Here is a 25,365-nt window from a genome sequence, read left to right as displayed (position 1 = left end):
TGGAATGCCACCGCCAACCTCTAGCCACGGCGTGGCTAAGTAGACTTTGTGTCGATATCAACATGCGCATCCTCCACTCTCCGTCGCTTCAGCTAGGATGCGTTGTGACTGAAGGAGTTCGACGAAGCAGGCTTTGTGCGCAACACGACAACGCGGACCTGATCTCCTACGGGCGGGGGAGCTGCCGCGGGAACGCCGACGGAGGCTCCTTCCCACGCACCGACCAAGACGCAAAACAACGCGCTACCCGGAACGGCTCCGAGTTCTACGAAATTCATGTGGTGTCGGTTTCGGACCGTGAACACGTGTGTGTGTGCTGTAGGATTTGGCAGTCGTAGCTGTAGGAATGAACTTGGGAGGACCTTGGGGCGACAGGACTAGGCGAGCAGGATTTGATTTCATATTAACATTTTGAACAAGACATATATCGACAGTCTAGCGTGACTCCCAAATGGAGCCAGCAAAACGACGCATACAGCAAACAGCTTACGACCACACAGCTCACTAGTACATTTCGAGCATGACAACGAGCACTCAGCTCACTACGACGAGCACACTCTAGCAGCCGACAATCGCTGCTTATAAGCTCGCCCCCCCCCCCCCCCCCTTGATTTTAAGCGAACGGAAACGTTCGTCCAGTCATCGTTCGACGTCACCGAAGATGACCCGCCCTTTTGGAGGAGGCGGGCTCACATACTCGTGTTGCACACACACACAGGTGCAAAGGTCCGGAGCCGACGTCAGAGGGCTTCGTAGAACTCTGGTCCGTCAAGGGTGGCGCTGCCGAGTACCCCATTCCTGAGCTGACCCCGCGCCACGTGGCTGCCGGTTATTCGCAGTTCTCTGAAGTGCGCCCTGTCTGGTTGGATTGGAACACGTGCAGCGGGCTGAAATAGCTGGCACGTTGCCACCCCGTACGGCCATTCCTAACAGTGCATGTGTGCGTGTAAACCATCCTGCGGAGAGGCGGCTTGTTTGCGATGACTAAACGAACGTTCGCGTCACCTTGTATCGCGGTAGGACCGAGTGTGTAAAAACTGCTGTTGTGCGGATGCTCGACACACTTCTCTTAAGCAGTCATGTTGGACTGAGACACTTTTCTTAAGCAGCCATGTTAGACTGATGTACTTTCTCAAACAGTCATGTTAGACTGATATAAATACTGTAAGTAAACCCATATTCCTCGTTCTCGATGAGAAGCAGTCCTTCCCTTCATCAACGTTCTGAGCATGGATAAGTTGGACGACGGCATGGGCCAGCTACCTTCGAATTCATGCCGGACTCCAATCTTGACAACGGATCACGAGCGATGGGATTGAGCCCCCAATCGTGACAACATCCAGTTGCATTGAAGTCAACAAAACCACACAACAGAAAGCTACCATGATTTCTATAGTAGTAGTAGTAGTAGTAGTAGTAGTAGTAGTAGTAGTAGTAGTAGTAGTAGTAGTAGTAGTAGTATAGAACGGAGGCTTGATAAACAGATTTCGGCACATATGACGACCATCTCCGGCGAGGACACGTTAACAGCGCCACACGGTATACCGGTACGTAGTGAGAGATACGAGAACAAGTGGGCAGACACTGCGAGGGAACCAATACATATGCGCTCAGCTTGGGCTACCTGGTACAGATGGGGACTACGCGAGGGCCGTTGTTTCTAAATATTCTTGTATTCAAGAAATTGTTGAATAACGGTACAGACCGTGTGTACTGAGGCCCTTATGCAAGCGCTTTACAAATGCTCTGTGTCGCAGTGCCCATAAACGCTTAGAAGTCCTACAAAGCATCAGCACAGCCCTGTTTACACCGTCGTCAGGATCCCTACGACACGGTAAGAGCGAGGCCAGCGCGATAGAGTTATGCTTTATACCAATATAGTTTCACAAATTTGTTTATGTATCCACCACCCCACCGGTGCCCACCGGTGAAACCTGTGCACCTAAAGGCTATAGCTATATGTATATAGGGTGTACTCAGTACTCACGTACGGGGCAGAAACCTGGAGGCTTACGAAAAGGGTTCTACTTAAATTGAGGACGACGCAACGAGCTATGGATAGAAGCATGATGGGTGTTGTGGTCTCCACCGCGCCGCTCACGGCGCGCACGCTCCGATTCCGCGCGCGCCGGACGACCACTGCGGGTTCGAGCACTCCGAGCCGCCACGCGTGCAGTGCACCGCGCCCGCTCCGGCCCGCACCGTGTGCCGACGCGCAGCTGCGCGCGTACGCGCCCCGCCGGCCCAAGCTTAGGGGAAGGCGAGACCGCGTGCGCAGTAAGGGAGACCCTAGGCGAAGCTCTCTAGAAGTCACAAAGAACAATTTATTAAACTGGGACTCAATACAAACATCAGTTTTAACGTCACGTCCGAATCTGAAACTAATTACACAAAATATGGCCGAATGGTCGCCGGTGGCCACTAACGGCGCACCGCGACAGAGAGAGAACAAAGAAACGAGGAACAAAGAACAAAGAACCCCAGCAGTAAGCAGTTGCCTATCCTTCGGTCAGCGCCTGCCATCGCGCGCCCCACAGCAGAGAAAAGGGAAATAGAAAGAAACGACAGACGAACAGACGGGGGCACGATCGGCAGACGCTGCCTCAGGACATCGAGACGAAGGAAGAGTGCGCGCGCGCCCGCCGAGGCCGGGACCACGACGAGCCGAAGTCACCATTGGCCGGCGGCGGACAAAGGGGGCCGCCGCCGGCAGAGAGGAACACGTACGCACCTTCAGACGCCCCGATGTGGCCTCCTCGGGCCCCGTCTTGCGCGCCCTTACCCGGAGTGCACGCAAGCAGGGCCCGAATCCCGCCAAAATGTCGGCCAATGGGGAAAGCCTGTTGACCTTCCCGTGGGCGGGATGACAGCAGAGTGACAGTGTTTTATGACCCGCTGCCACCCCGTCCAGGCAAGGAGGAGAGGGGCACAGAGCCCCCGGCAACACAACGCAATGGCCCCACACAACCACCGCGAGAGCCCGAAAAACGCCGCAAGAGCCAGAAACCCCACAGTGTAACGTTAAGGGATAAGAAAAGAGCAGATTGGGTAAGCGAACAAACGCGAGTTAATGACATCTTAGTTGAAATCTAGAAAAAGAAATGGGCATGGGCAGGACATGTAATGAGGAGGGAAGATAACCGATGGTCATTAAGGGTTGCGGACTGGATTCCAAGGGAAGGGAAGCGTAGCAGGGGGCGGCAGAAAGTTAGGTGGGCGGTTGAGATTAAGAAGTTTGCAGGGACAACATGGCCACAATTAGTACATGACCAGTTGGAGAAGTATGGGAGAGGCATTTGCCCTGCAGTGGGCGTAACCAGGCTGATGATGATATAGGGTGTCCGAAGTATCATGCACCACCATCTAAAGATAGGCAAATGCCACGTAGCTGGACAGAACCAAGGTAATGTTGTTTGCCGTCGCTTGGAGATACTCAGATTATTTTTTTTTTCATTCCGCCTAATTACATATTTTCTCAACGTTCTCAAATATTATAATTAGATGAAAAATCTCAACGAGGAAATTTTAGAGCAACATGAAAAACTCCCGACACAGCTTTCTGTTGCTCAATACGTGCTACCTAAAAGCGTTTTTCCGAGCGTGAAAGAAGTCCGCGAATGCCTCGAGCGGCGCATGTAGCGCATGTGCAGTGGGCACGAAGCCCACGCCAGCGTTTTGTATCCGTGGACGCGCTTCGGCGTGTACCGCGTCTAGTGCGTCCCACGAGGCACTCCGCTCCCTTCCTCCCCCTTTCGCCATGCTCTCCTCCTCGCGCTTTCTTCGTTATCGCCGTCTTTCATCCTCCGCTGCGCCCCTCATCTCGCCCTCTATTTTGCCTCCTCCTCGTTCGTTCTGCCGGTTACGCCGACGCTCGACGCAGGAACGGGCGCCTATAGACCAGAACACGCTAGCCTCGCACCCAGGCTAATCGAACGCATACTCTCGCACCCGGATTGCCCGGTCGACCAGCGCCATTTTGTTCTGGGCTGCCAAAGCGTGTTCGCCGGCGACCAGCAGACATGGCTAGCGCTAGCTCTAGGACTCCAAAGTGCGGAAATGTGCCCGTTCGCGCGAATCCAAAGTACAAGAAGTCATCTGGGCATCGTTGCGTCGTGTTTGGATGCCAAAATAACCAGCTGAAAAGGAGCAGGTTGCTTAGCGCTGTTTGCGAAGAGCACAATACACGTAGGGAATCGTGCCGGTGCGGTGTTTTCAGCCTGCACCGATTTCCATCCGCAACGAAGAATGACAAGCTGCGCCACCGGTGGATAGCTGCAATGAATAGGAAGAACTACCAACCCAGTGAAAATGCACGAGTGAGTATTCGATCTGTGTATATTTTGGTGCCACGTTCAACTTTGCGCCCTACGAACGTAATATGTGGAACACGCAGGTTTGCTCCGAGCAGTTTCTGGACAAGCCCACAGAGCAGAATCCCGCGCCGGTGCTTCGCCTTGGCTATAACAAGAAGGCAAGCCTTTTCGTGTTTTCATTCAGGCAGAGCTCCCGACGGTTAAGCGGAACAGTTGAGTTTGCGGTTAGCGATACTTGCAGCTGCTGCACGGCATGACCATTAAGCGTGAACGACAAGTTGTAAACGATAGTATGTTGCCCTGCTGGTGAGCGTTATTGCTAATGAAAGTAAAACGAAGTCTGCTCGTCACGTAGCATGCGTCGACAAAAACGTAAACAACGACTGCTCGTCGCCGAAGGCGTTCTTGCAGCGCGCCTGTCTTTACGAGCTGGTGTTGCAGGTGTCATTCGTAACGAATTCATTTGAGCATCCTGAGCTGTAACTGCGTGCGGGCTGTTATGCAGGGCAAAGCGCAAAATTTTTCCGTCCATAAGGCGAGGAAAATGAGGTGCTTAATTATTGTTGTATTTTGTAACAAAATTTTGCTCGTTCTCACCAGTTTCTTTTACTGTTTTCTAAGGGAGCGCTAACAATCCGATATGGCCTCGCACAAGCGAAACAGGTCTGATACCAGGTAGCTGCAGTTGGTGGGGCTAATTTTTTGGAATGCAGGTGCGGTTGTTGTCTTGTACCAAAGGGTTCCCTGATAATGCAGCTTTAAGTAGGGATGGTAATTTTATGTGCCCTGTCATGGTTTGTGCAACTGTACAAAAGCTGCATCCGTCATGCTCGCCCTGTTATATGGGCTTTGACTGCACATGTAGTTGAACATTATAACTACTGTAGTTCCTCATTTTCCAATGAGTGCAGGTTTAGCATCACATGCTGCTTGTTCGAGTACTGTAGGCTTGTGTTCTTAATGTTGTACTCTTAAGGGGTTGCACGATACAATTGGCCTGGTGCATTTTCTATTTCATTTTGAGAGGACTTTATGTCTTCGCAACAGTGATGGCATGGGAAAGAACTACAGCCCTTCTTACTATAACATATATATTGTTTTCAATGTGCAGGTGGTGAAGGGCAGGCGTCTGCTAATCAGGCCGTCAAACGACCTCGCCAGTTGGTTGCCAAACGCGGCCAACCCAGTAGTGACCATGACAAACAAGACCAAGCTGAAAGTGCAGAGGACAATGTTGTGCGTGCTTTAATAAAATGTGGCACCAACACAGTGCTGTAAAATCCTCCACAGGTTACGTGGTTACCCGATGTATTCGCTTTTGCAGTCTGCACATCACTCAGTGTGGCCATTGCGGACTTGCATGAGGTCTTGAAGTTTGATTGAATCGAGACAGCGAAAATGACAGGCTAGAAAAAACGCGAAACACGCCTTCCGCCCAGCTAAAAAGCCCAAGTTTCGCCTTCGCGCCGGGTCGCATCTTCCGGCGTGGCAGCCCAGGCCTGCTATTTCGCGGCGCTTGGGATAGATGGCGCGACCGGCGCTCATCAATATGGCGGCGCGCTTTGAATTCACGGTGTTCTGGTGTATAGGGGCTGCGCTCTAAAGCAGGCCCCACTCGCCTAATTGCGTGCAATTACTATGTTGCCATTACTATATGCACGGTTCCCAAATTTAATGCCTGTGCTAGGCGCGCTAACCGGCTCCTTTGGGTAGTAAATGCTACTAGCTGTACCGTTACTAGCTGCGGTTACTATAGAATATGAGCAAACCTTAATCAGCGGCTTTTATTGCTGTATTGGACTGCACTATACCTTCGGGACGAAACGGGTTAGGTGGTCAGAATAATATTGCGGTAAGTTCCCAAAGAAATCGAAACGCTTTGCAAACAAGTTCGCAATACACCGCGCGTATGGAGGCTCCTGCTAAACGGCGTCGCACGAGCTATATTACGCGGCGCACCGCGCGTGGCCGGATCGATAGAGGCATCACGGCGCAGCGGCGGCACATATCCGGCGGTCGGGCTCGTCACGCGTCCGCACAGAGAGAGCATCGACCCGTCATCAAGATTGGGACACGGAACCGGGCACGCGCCAGACAGCGTCCAACCCAGTCGATATGGGAGAGAACGCTGACCTTGGCACGCTGAGAGCTCCCCGGCTGTTAGGGGAAGCCGGCTGTAGCGCTGGCCTCGCTCAAGCGCCCGACCACCGGCGGGCTTCACCTGCTTCCTTCCGCCAAGTTCCCACCGAGACGCACGCACGCAGTCCCTATGAGGACCACCGGCGCGTGAGGAACAAATATATACGGACGAAAGGGAAAACGCATGGCTGATGGAGTGCGCGTGTGTTGTAGACGTTTGACATGCACTCACCGGGAGGGAAGCAGTTGGAAGAAAGGCGTAGGCACCCAAGCAAATTGGTTTGCCGTTACTAGCAGCGGCACAGACGATGCTCAGCGGTAGTAGCACGTAGTAGCAGGCAGAGTGAGCGAAAAACAACTCTCGAATACAGAATAAGCACAACGATTTCGTCGATGTTCGTAGAGTGCGTAACAGCGCGGCTTGTTTTCTTCGAACGTACGGCAGCGACCAATGGTGCAGCCTCACGACCGCCATTTCGAGACGCGACAGGCACCGCATATCAGCGCGGAAGAAATGCAATTCTGATCACTGTTAGCTGGAGCATCAATGCAATTCGCCACAGAATTTGAGGGCGATAGTTCTCGAGAATGATGCCAAGTGCTCAAGCTGAGCCACTCCATTACTTTTCGGCGTCAACTCTCCAGATTAGCCGCAGACCCCAAAGCGAATAGTCGAGCGGCTCATGCACTGCGATTCGTCTTGGTGCGCACCTAACGACCAAGTCTGCTTTGGGTGCAGAATATCGCGCAATCCACTTAGTGCGATACCATTAAGAGTGATGATAATAATGCAGACTAGCACACAGCTGGTGCACAGTGGGTTGCAAAAGTTTACGAGACACGGGTTCCGCGACAAACGTGAATGTTCGCTCTATATTGCGAACCTTATTCTAAGGATCACTACGTAGGTCGCAAACCTTGCTACAGATTCAAGCTTTGAATTCGGCGCCATAGCTACGTTTACATGAACGCGGCACTAGCGCGTCACATTCTTTGGCGAATCACTGTAATTACTTCGCCCTGGCCCGAAACGAGCCAGCATTCCTATCTCCCTCAATGAGATACGCCAGCGTTTACATGCACTCCGTGGTAAGACTTCTTTTCGTTTCGAACTACTCGCTCACAAAACGCTTACACGAACACAGTGCGCTAGAAATGCGATGCAATGCGCGCCCAGATTTCGCGGCAATTCAGCTTTCTTCGCAGAGTCCGTGTCCAGCAAAGTTTTGCAGCTGACTTTACACGTGTGCGTGAGGGGCTTATGCAGCACCGGCGCATCTCCGAGTGGGACCTTGCCCGCACCGCCCCCCCCCCCACCCCGCACACACACACACACACACACACACACACACACACACACACACACACACACACACACACACACACAAATCCAAGCCGCCAAAAACACCTGTCGAACAGTGCGCCACCGCCGCCGCTTCCACGCTTGACGCGACCGAGGGGCAGAGAGAGGGAAAGCCCCGTCGCCGCCGAAGAGGCCGAAACGCCCTCGTCTCTTGCGGAGAAAGCGGTCGCGGCGGCTGCGCTGCGTTTCGTCGAATTTGCGTGCAGTGTTAGCCGGTTTCAATCGGAAGAACACTGAGACTGGAACAAATACTGGAGCTACTTTCCCCGAAACACTACGCGCATCTCGTAGGCTCTGACTCGGTAATTAGTGTCCAGCGGCGTTTAGCAATCCCAATAGTCGGTCGGTTAGGAGAACCCATGCTGTAGTGGCCATCTCGATCGCCGTGCACTACACTACAGGCTAAAACTATAGCGCTACACTACCGCCCTTTCTTTTCCTGCTTAGCCAAGACCGACGCTGTGTGTTGAGGTATAATGCGTGCAATCTAAAGTCTACTGCTTCGGCGCCAGCTCACCTAACTAATTTGCGCAAATTATTTTACTTGCCACTTAATGGCACGCCTTACACATAACCCCTTCAGACCCCATATCCTGATGCACGCGACCACGCACTGCAAGTTGCTAGTCCGCGTGTTAGCATACCAAACGATTTCTTTGTTTCCTTCTTTCTTTACCACAGCAACCAAAGGCTGGAACGATATTTCCCACCACCTCGCTGCTATCGCCCGTCCACCGAACTTCTTCCAAAGCCTAGCGAGTCACCTATAAAGTTCAATTATCGCCACAACAGAACTCCTTGTGTGACACTGCTCTGGAAGCCTCCGAGGAAATAACGATGAAACGAAATTAGCAAGCCAACGCCAGGTTAGCCCTTCGATTCATCTGGTCTCGAATTGTCGGCGGCAGAAACACACATGCAACCCTAGAGGGATAAATTTACCACGCAGACGAGCGTAGTGTGTTTGCCGCGTGCGCGTCGCTTGCGGAGACACTAGCACAGCAAGATGTTCCTGCGGATCCATGTGGACCCGGGACCCTTGCCTATCCATCCCTGCCTCTAGGCTAAAACGCCATTCTTTCCGAAAATAAATGCACCCGTACGAAATGCAAGAACGCTCGGCAAGAATATAGTAACCTTCGGCTAAGGGCTCACACAAACCCCGAATGCAGGGTCCAATGTGCGATGAATCGAAACTGTCTGCACCTCCTCTCGTGCTGCAAGGTCTTCCTGAGCTATTGCAGCGATGCACGAAACAATCTACCTCGAGCGCAGCAAGCACGCGACGAGCGTGCTGCCAGCAACAACGGGGTGTCTTCCAGGAGGAGGAGGAAAAGCGCGCAATTTCGCCTCGCCTGCGTATATACATAAAGACGCACGCATGCACGCCCATCGCGGAAACAGCGCCGCCAATTAGACCATTAGACGCCACGGTGCAGATGAAGCACGCTATACAGCAAGACAAGAAACGACGGGCAGGAGCATTAAGCGTGAAGCCATTACGACAAAGGGTATAACGCGAGACACTCCCCCGTCAATGACTCTATCTCGCGCGCTTTCCGTAATGTGTGCACCGGGAAGGGCGACCACGTGCGTAACGGGTCCCGGCCTTCCTCGTAAAGCGGGTGTCAAGCAAGCACGCCTAATCAACCCGCCCAACAACGACGACCAGTTGGTGGGACTCCAAAAGCACCACGGGCTGGTGGTGGTGCGGTCAGAGGTCTCGGAGGACGAGTCAAACTGCCGAGGCGGTTAAACACGAAGGGTCGTTTCTGCTACGCCACTTCATTCCTGCCCTTTTAAAGGGACACTAAAGTGAAAAATGATTTCTTCTGCATCAGCAAATTACCTTTCTACAGCACCAAAAACACCACTCTTACAACGATAAGACATTTGGTAAGCCAGAAAAAGCGCAATAACGAAATACGGGTGGCGACGCCTACTTAAGTTCCCGCACCTGGGGGCTGTGACGTCATGGATTTTTATGGCATCTTCTACGGCCTACTAATTATATATAGCGGTACAGATTGACTACATTGTGTTCTAAAGGAACCAAATATTAAAGATGGCCAGTTTGGGGAACCTTTACTCAGCCAACGCAGCTTAAATGCGAAAACATACTTTGGAATCCCTGACGTACCGGCGCTGGGGTTTCGGCGCGAAATTCAAATACTGATACTTGGACCTTCATTTTCTCATCTAATAATCAAACTATTTTTTTGAGATGACTGCCTTCAGTGTTCTGTAACAATGCTTCATTAGTCTAAACTGATTTATTGTTTCGCTTTAGTGTCCCTTTAACAACGGGTGAACGGAAAAGACAAGCGTCGCAGAGTTGTTACGGGTTCCGAAAGCAACGTCGCACTCCAGAAATTCACCAGAACGAGCAGCTGATAGTTAATTTCTAGAATGGTTACATTACGCCAAGATACCCACCCTCGCCTAATTTCTTCCTCTGGCAATTAACTTACAACCCTAATCGAAGCTGCGATAAACCAATGCGCAGGAAGAAAAAAATTGGAGGACGCATAAGCTTTGCCTTCCAAGAGTGGAACGCGATAGCGTTATCGCACCCCGTTCGCGTCGCCCACTCATTCGCTCGGCATGCTCGTGAGTCACACAAAGACGCAACGTGCGCCTCAGCAAACGGAACGAACCAAAGAACTCGGAGGGAAAAACGATCTACGCGAGCCAAACGTCGTGATCGGCGGCACGGACAGCCGAGCCGCGACGCGCCGTGAAGGCGGACGCTATCATGGCGCATCGCTGGGCCCCGCTGGGCATCTGTATAATCTTACTACACTATTTATTGTCCATTCATATCTCTAAAACCACGGAGGAGTTGGAACTATAGAGTGGTGAGCAAGCATCAGGCGCAAAGCCATTACGAGAGGTATGGAAAACCACAGCTGTGGGAACAGTTGGGAGACAGCCCGGGCAACGTTTGTCGTTGTAACGACTCGATCCCGAGTACATAACGCAACGGAAAAAAGCAAACATGTGTGACGGGCTTTGTTTGTTCTTTCTCTCTCCCCCCCCAAATAATTATGGAGAGCGGGTAATGGGCGCATCCATGTTATGTGTACTTATTCAGCGACCACGAGCGGTTCGTACTGGAAGAAGCGAGAAACAGAAGTCGGATAAAAATATACCACGACTAAGAGGCACGTTGGTCGCTCTCTCTTATTTCAGAACATCTCCAATACGCATGGGCGAAGGAAAGCGTTTGTAAGAGCAGTGCGAGCATCCCGCCTGCGCGCCTTCGGAGTTCTTAGTAACTCGCCGATTCCCGCAGAAATATCCATGCGCTAAGCATCCATGCTAACGAACTCGCAACCGGCGGCAGCAACAGAACTACACAGGAGCCAACGGTGCATGCTAAGAGAGAGCCACCGCAGACATCTCTGAATCTCTTCCTTCGCTAAGATATTGCTTTCGTACTCAGTGGCACGCCTTGAAACATCTCCAGATATATGATTTCGAGGCCAGGAATCCTGTTTTTAGCACAGCGACTTCGTGAGCGTAGGGTGTATTATTCTTCACAGAAGAAGACTTTGTTTCCTCTAAACAATAGGAAGGAAAGCGTTGAGACTTCCTGTAAAGGGGCAGTGTCCATGCCAAGCCCAGAAATTCACTGTCGAGTGCTATTCGCGACTCCAAGCAAATTCTCATCACCTAGCGGCCGCGCAGAGAAACGGCCGATCCAGGTTCAAGCTTGAAGCAAAAGAGGGTGTCCCATCACGGCACGCACTGAACGTCTCGCAATTCCGAAATCGTCGTGATGCTGCCTCGTACAGGTTCGGGAAAAAAATAAAAAAAAATAAAAGACGGATGTCGAAAAACTTTTGTTATGTACTATTATGCGCGTCATCGCAGTGGAAAGACATCAATGTATGATTTCATCGTTCCTAGAAAGAATCAGACGAAGAGCATCGGAGAGCGCTTTGGATAAGAAACTTCCGCATGGGGAAAAGGTGGCTGATACTATACCGGTTTTTTTAACACTTCACTCAGGACGACTCCTTTCTTTCTGGCGAGTAGACCACTGGTTTCTTTTTTGTTTATTTTGTGTATCTTAATTGCTCGCGTTTCAAGGTACACTTTGGTTATAGGCTTTGATAAATTTTAGTGATGTACGCTTAAGCTCTATTTGGTTTTCTTCGTTTATAGTTTTTTGCGCCAGCATCAGTGTTACCAATGCTTTAAGCAGCAGGGATATTCTGGCTAACGTACTTTTATCTGCAGGCACGGTAGCAGCAATGATAACTGCCTCTGAAGGTCTGAATTTGATCATGGCACATGTTATGCCGCGAGGCGACATATCGTTTTCCCTGCATCCTTTATTTAGCGGTGCAAGCAGAAGATGCTGCTGTCTCATTCAGCGCGGTGACTTGTCAGTTTGTTTGCTCGGAATAAATTTAGAAGCAACTGCAAACAGCGCTCGTTCCAACTTTGTGTGTGCGCGCTCGACCTGCGCACACACCGCTAGTTTGCTTTCCCACACTGCACACATGTAAATTCGTTTCCAAGTCATGCATTTACGCAAAAACCTGATTTTGCCAAAAGAAAACCCTCGCTAAACTTTGGAAACCTGCTGGAACAAACTCAACTTGGTCCGATCGGTTGTTATTCACTTCTCACGTATTGCCGGGCTTGAGAAATTCAACGGGCGGCAGGTGTCTGCTGTGTTCGCAAGCCCTCGAACACCGCGTACTGCGAGCACGAACGAACGCCAGTCATCGGACGCAGACGACCTGATCACGCGTATAAGCTTAACTACAAAAAGAAAGGTGCACCCCGACTCGCAAATGGAACCCTCATTTGTTTTCATACCAAGACAACACACTGACCAAATACCTTTACTTTTTTAGCCTCGTTCTACCGGTGCAGACTATCCATATTTAGGTTCTAAAAGCGCGACAGACGTTACTGCTTGCGCGACGCTACATGTGATATGCTGCAACACGAGTCGCTGCAGTGCGGAGTCGCCTGCAAAGATGGAAAGCAGTGTGGCATCGTACCCACTGCAGCCACCCCGCGAACAAGTGTGCTTGCACCTTTCGGAGAGGCTCGCTATGCACAAACGCTTCCTTCATTTGTAACCTCCGGTTTGTTTGAAAGGCCCTCCGTCTTCAAAAATATCTGATGCAGCTCGTTGGGATGGCCAGACGTTTGCACGCACAGCTCAAATATTTCCGCGATCTCGTGGCGAAATCACTCAGACCGACCTAAATAAGGCGATCGGCAGCAAGGACGCTTTCGGCTTCCACGAAACACCTCGATTAGACGCCACAAAAGAGAAACCTGACCACAGCACCAATTGGAAGAGCCGCCCTGGACCTGGGTGTCGTAGCCAGTGTTGCCATCACAAGTAGCGGATTCTGGCGTTTCCAATAGCACGATACGGAGCCTGCCGTTTCGTAAAATACGAACTGCATCGACCAACCGAGAGTAGATTAATAAACCGCCCACATAACTTGGACTTTTCAGATCTCTCTCCCCCCCCCGCCCCCACCCATCTCCAAATAACTGCGCGACAATAACAAACGTGGCAATGAAAAGCGGAGCAGGACGTAGTTCGGTTGAACTACGTCCTGCTCCGCTTTTCACTGCCACATTTGTGCGGAACCTGCAATGGCTCACCCAAACGCCTATTTGTGAGAGACATGCCCCACGCAGATGACAACCGAACTGATTAAACTGCGAGCAGCCCACACCACGAGCAACGCACTTCATGAACACCAACCAGCCTCAAGTGTTTGTAGAAATATATGGCACATGTGAGTAACAACGAAAAGACGTAGCAAGGCGAAGGTGAGCACGTGCGATTGCCATAGGCAATGAAAATTCCCGTCGCTGTGTCATAGACGATCGCTCAGTCCTGTCGCCTCCAGCAATTCCGCTGCGTCATTTCCGTGGTCCCACTATATCCACGAGCACTGCATGCATGCACGCATATATTATAGTTTCGTAAATAGTAGTCATTCTATACTATTATCTCTCTCATTCTCTTTTGCTTCCCGTCCCCCCATGCATGCTGGCCGCCGTTCAGGTGTCGGCATGCAACTAAGCTAGACTGTTACAGTGCAGCAAGCAGCAATTTCCTCCGTTTTTTCTTCATTTTCCAATGAATAAGCAACCAACTACAATAACCACTACATACTACTCCACATCAGTTAATGAGCGCTAGTCGTCTGCCTAAGCTTGACAGTAATTAGAAAGAGCGCCCACCTCTTCCACTAATATATGATGCAGCTCTCATATCCGAACGCAGACAACTAGCGGAAATCGTGGAAGCCAGCCGAGCTCTTTAAATGCTTCCGCTTTTCACCGATGCAAGCGTCTCACAGGCACGCGCCGAAAAGGCGACGAAGCGTGACCTTTCCGACGAAGAACGCGACGAAGGCGTGCTCCACATTAGCCCGCGTGGTCCGCCGGAAGCAGCAGGTCGACACGGTTGCGGGCCGTTTTTCTTTGCCGGGAAATCTTCCTTCCACGCCCTCGTTCACTGTTCCGGCTCGCAGATCGGAAGAAATAAACAAACGTCGAAGGACATCGGGCACCACGGCGTGCTCGCCGCCTTCCGTTGTCTTCGGACCCCACAGGCGACGACGTGCCGATGAGGAACGATACACTTCTCACGCTCTGGGCCGCTCACGGGTGTCGGCGCTCGGCGAAAGTAAGACGCTTTAGCAACGCCGCCTGCCAGCCAGCCCACATTATGCGCCCGAGAATACAAGCGGCGGTGGACATTTTCATTCATAACGGCGGAAGGCGATATACGCGGTGTAGATCGGCCAGAGATTGGCAGCGTTCCCTTCCTCATTGTCTCTCTCCCTTTTCTCCCAACACCACTTTCGAGGCGGCCGAATTCGCATCACTCCCTGCTTGCGCAGCAGTTTTCTACGCCCCCATATCTCGCAGCATCACACCTCCCCCTTCAGCTCTATCTTCTATGCAACTACGGCCTACCCTCCCCCGCCGCAGAGGTGGCCTCGTTCGCTCTCCTCATTTGCATACGCGACCGCGCTGGCGTAGCGCCGAGACAACAAAGCCGTCGGCAGTGTGACTAAAGGAAGACAAAAGCCGGTTGGCCTATAGCTCCAACGAGCCCGGTTATATACGTCGCTGTACGCTGTCGATGTCTGAGAAGGCCCGACTCGGGCGAAGAAGTGCTGCTCGTAGAAGTGGCCCGCCATTTTGGCAAGATGAAAGCAAGACGTTGCGCGTAGTCAAAGTGTTATGGAAATTAACGCATGCACGTCGCGTCGCGGGCTGAGAACGGGGCTGCCGTGGTCCGGACGCCGCCTCAGAAGAGATGGCGTAGAAGCCGCTGGGCGACCGTGACAGGCGGAAGACACGCGGTCGCTTCGGTTTCTCCAAAAGCGGAGCTACGACTCGTCGTGTGGTCGGCAGCTGGAAACTTAAAATGGAGCCGAGTTCCCGACACGTTCGGTCACACGCGAAGACGCTACAAGCAAAACAAAGGACAACGAGGCACAGTGCAGTAGACGCAATCAGACTCACGGGAAGCAATCCCTGGAGATTTGCGCTGATGGAACGAGGGAAGCCTGGAGCCAACGTTCAGGGGGCGGGCGGAGCGGGAAGACACAAGAAGCCGTTTTATCAACCTCAGAAGCAAAGATACGCAGCACTACCTGCCGCGCTGTTAAAGCAGCAGAGAAATCACTCGACCACGCTGTTCAAAACGAGGTCGCGGTTTCGTGCACCAAGCCCTGGGTGCACCATATAAAAAACATCGTGGTAAAAATTAAGTATTGCAATACAGCACCTCGCGTACTTCCCGCTTTGATGCTTTGAGAAGTTGAAAGTAATTCCCATCGATCAAATGTTCAGCGTCAACGCGCGGGCACGCTTCAGCTAAACATGAGTGTTCGAAGCTTATACAGACTGCGAGAGAGAGAGAGAGAGAGAGAGAAACGGGTCAGAAGCAAGTGTCGTGGACTACGACTGGTGGTTTCTTTCAAGCTAACACGGTGAACACCAGCGCGCACGGCGATTTAGAGGCGGCCGGGAGCGGCTAGCCGGCACAAAAAGAAAACAAGCTCGTTAAATGATGGCCTGTTGGGGACACCAGCGCAGCACGTACGTAACCGCTAAAACTCGGTTAACACCAGGCCTGACCCGCGCGCCCTCGATCATTCGCTCGGTTATGCGACGACGCTCAGGCGATTCGCGTCGCAGGGACCGCTGATGCAACCGCGTTCGCTAGACGCGCATTCTCTGCTGCAGTGCGTGGTGCTCGGAGCAGCGCGCGACCGGCGGCGCCTTCTTTAGTGCGAACAGTGCACGTGGCGCTGCGCACACCCGACGCCTCGCTGAGAACGCTGGTGTGCACGCACAGAGACAACCACGCAGTTTACCAAAGCACTTGTGCTGTGAGGAATAAACGCTGCCGGAATTTCTGATTGGAACGGAAGCAAATTACGAGAACGTTCTAAAGCAACTGACGGGCTATAAGGCGTTGTATAGTGTGGCGGGCTCCGGGTTATAATTTTGATCATCCTCAATTGTTTAACGTGCGCCAAGTAGTACGCAGGCCCAGACGAGGAAATTTAGGCTGATCCACGAATTAGTCGCCGTTCCCATGCCGTACGAAGCTCTGTACCAGCGGCGCGAACGCCAAAACGACTTCCCTACATAGAGCCTCACATACGAAGCTCTATGACAGCATACTGGATTCAATGAGACGCTTCAGTTTGTCGACTATTCTGGCGCATTCTGTGTAGGTTATGCACGTATCGCGCACTGCGCGTATCATTTCATTTCTCATCGTACCGATCTGGAGTATAGCACGCAATAGGCGTACCGACAGGCCACCTTTTACACGTGCGATCCTCTTTCTCCATACACATACGACGGCCGCGGATATCGCGCTGGTACGCTTGAAACGTGGCTTTCTCGCATCCGCGCATGATGCGGTCACAAAGGAGCCGGCACACAGCGTAGATTCGGCGCGGCAGTACGGGGCAGACGCGAGGCGCTGGGGAAGAAGGCAAGCTCTGTCTTCGAGCAAGCGGTCTACGCAAGCGCCGCCTTTCGCGGTCGGCGAATAACGCTCACGCTGAAAACGTGGTCCCCGCGCGGCGGCACTCCAACGCGCCAGAGAAGAGAGTGAACGCATAGCGTACGTGCTCCGCAAGGCGAGACGACTACACTGCGAGAAACGCGCCGGCAACGCCCACGCCTTGCCCGCGCTGCTACGCTGGTATACGTGCGCGCGAGCCGCCTACAAGACGGCATATCGCTTACTCGCGAACACTACTGCTTCTGGTCACCGGGACGACTTCTTTCGAGTTTACGCAATGGTACTTCCGCAGCCAAATGCCGACCGTCAAGGGCAAAAGCTAGGACGAAAAAAAGAAAAAGCGAGTTTATTCGCTCCAGCTTGCCAGTGTGTACTCATTAAATACGTCGATAAACTCGTGCTGGTTGAATGTTCTGATAAAAACGGGCAATCAAAATTACGGTGTTTAGCGTGCGAAAGCAAGTTGCTGGCACTGCGGCGTCTATGGGCTACGAATTATTTTCGACCACCAGCAGTGTTCTTTGACGTGCATCCAAAGCACTGTACCCGCGAGCTCATGGAAACCTTGGCAGTGTGTATAAGACGAGAGCCGTTTCAAGAAGGTAGACTTGTTACCAGCGCACGAATTCTAGTGGAACACTCTTATTCAGTGCCGACATAGTCGCAATGTGCCTTCCCGCGTTCACTGTCTCGCAAGAGGACGAAGTTTGTTTCGGGAAAAGGACGCTTGCCGCTTACCTCCTCGCTGAACGCAGCTCGAACGTTATTGGAAAACTTGGACTCTTATAAGCTACGGGCAGCCCACAATCGTGTCTTGTTCTTCGTCTGTATGAGAGACATATATATAATAGAAGGCAGGGAGGAGGACTGAGCCAAGTTGGCTACCGGGGGAAGGGGAGGAAAAGAGTTAACGTGCATTGCGATTGCCATAGGTAATGAAAATTCACGTCGCTGTGTCATAGACGATCGCTCAGTCCTGTCGCCTCCAGCAATCCCAGCAGCAGCAGAGACCGCATGTGTGTGGGCACGCGCGCGTCTGCGAGTCTAAAAAGAAACGGACCCCCAACACCACGCGCGCTGGGTGTTGGGTGCCGCCGCCTGGCACAGGCAGCTGCGCTTGCTCGCAGCGCAACGAGGCAAGCAGGCACGGCACATGGCCGCCGATCGGGCCCCGTTCTCAGCCCGCTTCCCTATATAGAAACAAGTGTGTGCAGAAAGAAGCACGCCGCCTCTGTAGCAGCGGACCGAAAGAAGCGAGCAGCCAAGGCCGCGAAAAGCAGCCGCGCCACGAGATGCCAGAGTCGAGAGAAACTCGCTGATAACGGAATCGAGAGACACGCGGGGACGCTTCTCTGGAGACGTCGACGAAGCCCCTCCCACCGTCCTCAACGCTGGTACCTCAGGCGCGAGGGGGTCTCGTCAAACCACGACGAAGTTGGAGGGGAGGGGGAGCAGACAGAACGCGTTGCGGCATTCCTTGCGCACAAGTCCGTGCTCCTTCGAATCACTCGTGTGAATGCATACGGAAAGCTCCGCTTCCCCCCACCCCGCCACCTCTCTGTTCCCGTTTATACAATCACTTTCGGCATGTAACAAATGAAGCAGGACAACACAGAACACTTAAAAAGCGGATACGCTCTTGCTCGAAACCTATAAGGACCCACCGATAAACGCTTCATAAGCGCCGCCATGGCCCTGCGAAGACATGTGCACCTAAATCTATCTATCTATCTATCTATCTATCTATCTATCTATCTATCTATCTATCTATCTATCTATCTATCTATCTATCTATCTATCTATCTATCTATCTATCTATCTATCTATCTATCTATCTATCTATCTATCTAATCTAATCTAATCTAATCTATCTATCTATTTTTTGCATTCTATCGTCTAGCGCAAAACCTGGCGCCTCAGGTCTACCCTGAGGACACGGTGCAAGAAGTAGCTTGAGGGTGATGATGTATGGCCGTGTCACAGCCGACGCAACGACTGTGCATCGCGAGATGACGGGCGTGTCCTTGGACTACCATCTGGCCCGCTGCCGCCCCCCTCCTAACCCGGTATTCGTGAGCGCAGGGTCACGTAGGCAAAGCGGAGGAGCTCGCTCTTTTATTAGGCTCCGGGTTAAAACAGCGTCGAACAACAACGGCAAATCCTCCTTCTCTTGCTCGTCTCCTGTCTCAACACTTTTTCCTCTTCCCTTCTCTGTAGTGTGGACCGGTAATGCAAAAGGTAAAGCCAGACGTTGTTGCTTGCGTCATCTACAAGCGGAGAAACCAGGCTCAACCCCCACGAGGATTTGGCACAATGACGCCTGCACGCACGACGATGAAAGAGAGAGAGAGAGTAAAACTTTATTCAATGTAAATAAAATAAGGCACGATGGTTGTAGCCCCTATTCCAGGGCGATGAAAACCACAAACCTTGACCGTGATTACAGCGGGAACTGAGGGACCAATGAGGAGCTCTAAACAAGACAAATATATATATATATATATATATATATATATATATATATATATATATATATATATAGTTTTTAAAATTAAAAATAATTTCTGGGCTTTTACGTACCAAAACCACGATCTGATTATGAAGCACGCCATAGTGAGGGACTCTGGATTACTTTTTACCACGTGAGGATCATTAACGTGCATGCAATGCACAGTACACGGGCGCTTTTTTTTTTCTTTTCGTTTTTGCAGCCACGCAAATGTGGTCGCCGCGGCCGAGATTTGGTCCCGTGACCTCGTGCATAGCGCGACGCCAAAACCACTAAGCAACCACGGCAGAAGGCCCACGATACGACTCCGTTTGCGATCCAAGGTGTAAAAACCTGCCGTATTAGGAACCGCATCAAACACCTCCCAAGGATTTCATCAGATCCAAGCATACGCCGCGGCCATTTTTTCATACACCACACGTCGCTTGGGATGACGCGTCCTCCCACGTGTCTCCTGCTGACATACTCGCCTGCATAACCCAGGCGCGACGGGTCTAATGCAAGCAGAAGCGTTACAAGCTGTTCGGTTGCAGCGTGACTGCAACACGTTCTCGCTTTTCCGAGTTGGCACGTGAGAAGCATGCATGCAGCCGCCTATTTTGGATGAACTTCTCAGTGAGGTATCTTCAATATAAGCAGGAACGGTGCTGGTTTAGACAAGGACACACGCCACAGGACGAACGCCACAGGACGAACGCCACAGGGTATCGCTCAACCTGTGGTGGGTGTTTCTTTTTTTCTTCCTTTTTTTTTGTGTGTGTGTGCGTGTGCACTTGTTTGAGTGGCGCTGTATCAGCTTATATTGAAAGGGCATCGCACCAGGCTATTGCACTGGAGGACATTGGTTGAAATCCCACCATCGCCAGGCAATTTTTTACTTTTGTACTGGAGAGAGACCAAAGGGGAGGAAAGACAGGGAGGTTAGCCAGTGTAAGTACCGGCTGGCTACCTCTTTTCTTTTTTTATTTTCTTTACTGGAGACGCCTGAGACGAGAATATAGACAGGAACCAACCGCGAAGTTTCTGGTATGACGCACAGCACGCGCCGCAGTAGAAGAACGTCTTTTTTTTTTATCCGCATTAATAAAATATTATGCGAAGTTGCTTCCTCATGCCGGCTATGCTGCACCTGGCTCAGGAAATGCCGGCACATGCAGAATAACTTGAGCACGCGCACCTGGTGAATGCGTCTACGTGGACGGGGCTCGGCCGGATTCCTCCGAACCAGAGGATGCATATAGAGAAAGAAACCTCGAGTAGAACGCGGCTGCACGGTCGCCGCTTCCTGCTTGGAGTGCCGTTCCCACCCAGTCCCGCTTCTCGGAAGCCCGCATCGCATAACGGTTCGTCAAACCAGGCTTCGCAGGAACCAGGCGCGATCGTCGATATAGACAACCTCGCTTGCGTGCAGCTTCCGCCCAGCGTCCGTCTGACTAACGACGCGCTATAGAAGAAACTAACCGTGACGAGACGGCGCTATCTGAAAGACAATTACTGTTTATAAAAATGCTCCACGATAACCAAGCCTACTTGTGCCCTCGCCTCGTTTGTCCTCAGCGCTAAAAGCGCCCCCCCCCCCCCCCTTCCCCCACCTAAGATAGTGGTCCATCACGCTCCTCCTCACGTGTGTGTGCGTGTGTGAGGTGAAATGATGCTTCACCCCTAAACTGCAACATTTCTTTGGTGTCCCCGGCCATATTATAGCATCCCGGTTTACACTACAGAAGTTAAAAAAAAAAAAAACGCAAGGAAAACGTATTCGGTATTCAATTCACTATTCGTAACCAACTTTCCTTTTTAAATATTCGTATTAGGTTTACTATTCTGAAAGGTACTGGCGCACGCCTGCTCTTCATGCTAGTGCGCTCTGCAAAATTCGTGGTGCCGGTGAGACAAGCGGACGACCTTATCCGTCCAGATATGTTTGGGAGAACGCGCTCAAACACAGGCGGGGAAGAAGCGTCAGACGTGCACCGTTTCATCTGCCTCTTGACATGGGTTCTGCTTGAGGGGGGGGTTCCAATTCTAGCCAGCATCGGAGACAGTCTGTGTAGAGAGCTAAGGAGACGGCCGAGACAGCTTCGAGACCGTGTAATGGAGCGCGTTTGGAACCGTCTGGAAGACGTATGGAAAACTTTTCTGCGACGTGGCGCCACCTCGCCACGACAAAAAGTTGAGAAAAGCACGCATTATCTCTGCATTTTATGTCTTTGTGATTGCGAAAAACACGATGCGACTTACACTAAGGGCGCACAAAAGCGCGTCTACGTATTCTTGTGCGCAGGACAACCTTCCTTTCGGCTTTCGCGAAGCTGCCTACTTTGAAGTCTTCGTGAGAAGTGGAACGGGACTGAAGATGGCTGCTCTCCGCTTAGCCATCTGCTTTGCCGTCTACGGCGAGTATTCGAACACAGCCTTTGTTTCAGTCAGTTTGCTTTCGAGTGTTCGTTTCAGTAACTCCAAGGTTGCAAGAATAAATTGTTGCACCCATCTGAGAGACAAGCGACACTCGAGTGTCTTTTATCAGGGTGCCTCACAGACAGCTTCTTTCACAACTGATATCGCACGGTCGAGATAAAGAGCCTCAAGTGGGCAGCGCAGATCAGTCGTCACTTCACTGATACTTTCTCCTCTTTCTTCGTGAAAAACAGGGCTGCCGAGTGAAAGGATTTCGAGAGGAGGAGTCCGGACGGCAAAAACGTCGGACGGGGGGGGGAGTCAGTGGCGGAAACCTGCAAGTGGTGCGTGCTCACCTCCACTCATAGCGAGAGCGCAGAGTGAAACACATGCGCAGTGGTGCATCGCGCCACCTATAAGAAACCAAGGCCGCTATTTTGTAGCGATGCCTTATGCCTCATTCTATGCTATTATCATCCACCACACACGGCCGCCTGATCCCGTTGATAATGTGGGCAGACCGTCGCTCTGACCACTGGCCAAGCGCGAAAAGCCGGAAAGAGCATAGAATGAGAAAAGGCATCGCTACAAAATACCGGCCCAAGTGCGAAACAATCGAGCATAGAAGGCATTGCGGTGTGAAACCTCGACACGGAAGAACTGTGCCGTTGTTTTAAGGTATACTGCCCCTAGGTCACACGCGGTAGGATAACGTTCAACTAGAGAGTTTTAGGTTAGGGAACGCAAGCGGCTTGCATACGCTAGAACTATGGGCCACAGTGACTGTAACATTGTAAGGAGCGCGTGCTGGAGAGATAACGAATAATAATAAATAAATAAATGCGAAGAGCAGCAAACGATGAATGCGACTCCTGAGCACTGCATACACGCATGAAACATGTAGCAGACGCTTCAGCCGGCACCATTCACAGCGAAACCTGCAGCTCCCGTTGCAGACGCTCTCGTACGTGCCGCCAGACCATGGGCCTGACTAGGCGCATTTGGTGTCGATGCCGCTGTGGCTTTCACGGGTGTACCGACCCGTGACCTTGAACGATGAATCCACACAGGTGCTCGTGGGTCGACTCACGGTCCTGCATGACTCTCATCGTGCAACGTGGAGTCGGAGTCAGCTAGAAGGAGTCCTCTCGTTCGCCAGCGCTTACGACACATGCTTGTTTGAATCAGCAACAAGGAATTTTCCCACTGCGACATGGTTCAGATGCGCAGCCACATCGCACTTTTGGATGTGGTCACCCTTAAGATACGTCCAGATTTGAACATTAGTGTTGTCCGTCACAATTTACGCCGCCGGTATACATTCTCGTTGTCGAAGGCTCAGATTTTAAACGAGTGTGTTAAGTGTAACGGTCGCACACTGTATACCACGATGACGTAATACAGCGCAGGGACTTAACGAGACCGTCAAACCTACCTTCTTGCAGCCTTTTTAGAGGAGGTTGATTGCCCGTAATTCTTCTTATTCATCATCATCAGCCTATTTTTATGTCCACTGCAGGACGAATGCCTCTCCCTGCGATCTCCATTTACCCTTGTCTTGCACTAGCTGATTTCAACTTGCGCCTGCAAACGTTTTTTTAATTTTTAATCACCCCACCTAGTTTTCTGCCGTCCTCGACTGCGTTTCCCTTTCCTTGGCACCAATTCTGTAACTCTAATGGTCCACCGGTCATATACTCTACGCATTACGCCCAGCTCCATTTCTTTGTGTCAACCAGAATATAGGCTATCCCCGCTCGCTCTCGATTATACCGCGACAAATAAGCATTTCTCATTCGTACAGTCCGCAACACGAAAAAAGAAACAAGGAAAAGAAGTTTACATATAAAACCAATAACCATATATAGGAAAAGCGATCGGCCAATGTTTTGTAGTTCTATGGTTCTAATAACTTTATTAAATACGAACGAAAGAGCGAAGTGAGGCGAAAGTGAAAAAAGAACAGTACGTCTCGCAGACGGCACAAGCTTAATGTGGGAGACACGTGTTACCAAAACGTACGGACACCCCAACGAGAGGCTGACCAAAATGCGGACGAGCATAAAAGCCGCAGAACGGCGCGCCGAGTGCAATGCGACGACACTGGCAGCGACGTGCACTGCGAATATTGGGCACGGACGCAGCAGACCAACGCGGAGAATATCGCTCGAAATGGAACGTCACAGATACAGTGGGTTCTGCAAGATCAAAAGAGCGCGACCTGCGGAACGAGGACAAAACCGAAATATCGAAAAATCGGATGGGTCTCGATCATGGCAGCCTGAGTCGATGATGCTGATCAAAAAAATAGGTGCTACCAGGAGGCCACTGAGCGCCTTGACACGAATGCTAGAGCTGGCGACTGTACAGGAACAGTCAGTGAGCGAGACGAATAATGGGATCCGAGGGGCTGGATTTTTTGTTGCTACTATACCAAGAAAAACGGACAACGAACCTGTGCGCACGCAAAAGGATAACAATTAGATAGTGCTAAAATTGTAGAACACTTACGGGATATCTTAATTTGCCGCTAAAGCTGGTTTCATATGCCCGACCTTGCGTCATCGGCATTATCGTGGCATCATGACACAAAGCTTGCTGCCGTTGTGAAGCTATAACTCAAGGTGTGATGATATCGTTTATGATCAAATAAACAGCGAACGCTCTGCTCGTTTCTTTTGGCTATGTGTCCGGCATCGGCCGCCACGGATGACGTCATGGCACATTCACCTCTTTTAAACTTGTTCCCAGGCACAAAGCACTGCGGTGTTAGCTCAATCCGACAAGACTCTTACGTAAATCATTTAGGGTGACCTGCCAGTTCAGAGCATTTGGACCCTCCTTTAGCGCGCAAGAAGAAACGATAAGTCGAAAACGTCACGATAAGCACTTCTTTAAGTGCACCGCGCAAACAACACGGGACGTTCGTAAACAACGCGGTCACCGGATCGCACGCCCATTCCGCGAGCAAAAGGAAAACGAGAGAGAACCCGTTCGAGACGTGAGGCGAATCTCCCGGACGTTGAGACAGATGTGTACGGCATCGCCGGCAAGCCGACCCTAGCGTTCACATCATTGCGATGCGAAGCGCGGCTTCAGCGAGAAGACCGCCCGGACAGGTCCCCCCTATATAGAGATTGAAGTAAAGCTTAACCGCACAGTCGGAGAAGGCGGCTCATCTGCGGGTATCCAGCAGTGATCGAGTAACAGCTGCAGTCTATTTCACAATAGGATGCAATACTGGGAGTGGAAGCACCAGCAGGCGCCGATCAATCGGCTGCACGATCACGCAAAAATGATGTGTGTCGCTGCGTCGTATGTCTCTAAGCATCGTTACAACGTCGTCTGCTTAGTTTCGAGCAGATCCCGCCGCCCAGAGCAGGCCTTGCACTACCTTCTATGCTCCAGCATTAAACTATTGTGAAACAGTACTCATTTATTTATTTTCTGAATATACTTTCAGTGTCATTGCGGCGTTTATGAAAGGAGCGGTACATTGTTGCAGGTGTTGGCTCCCGACGCAGGCTGAACCATGTTGATGGTGACGGAGAGGTTCAATTCTGACACCGTGTATTCCGCACGAATTGATACGAGT

General features: G+C 51.4%; 1 protein-coding gene and 1 long non-coding RNA gene across 5 annotated transcripts in view; one reads left to right on the top strand and one right to left on the bottom strand.

Moving 5' to 3' along the window:
• Positions 1-25,365, bottom strand: part of LOC126532996 (uncharacterized) — a 671,944-nt gene that overhangs the window by 633,216 nt on the left and 13,363 nt on the right. The gene's annotated exons all lie outside the window — the stretch shown is intronic.
• On the top strand, positions 3,892-5,901 carry LOC129385270 (uncharacterized). Its single transcript, XR_011895581.1, has 3 exons — positions 3,892-4,316; positions 4,394-4,471; positions 5,425-5,901. It is a non-coding gene; the product is annotated as an uncharacterized lncRNA (long non-coding RNA).

The sequence above is a fragment of the Dermacentor andersoni genome, chromosome 7, assembly GCF_023375885.2.
Source record: "Dermacentor andersoni chromosome 7, qqDerAnde1_hic_scaffold, whole genome shotgun sequence".
NCBI classification, from domain to species: domain Eukaryota; kingdom Metazoa; phylum Arthropoda; class Arachnida; order Ixodida; family Ixodidae; genus Dermacentor; species Dermacentor andersoni.
This window is presented reverse-complemented; position numbering and strand designations above follow the sequence as displayed.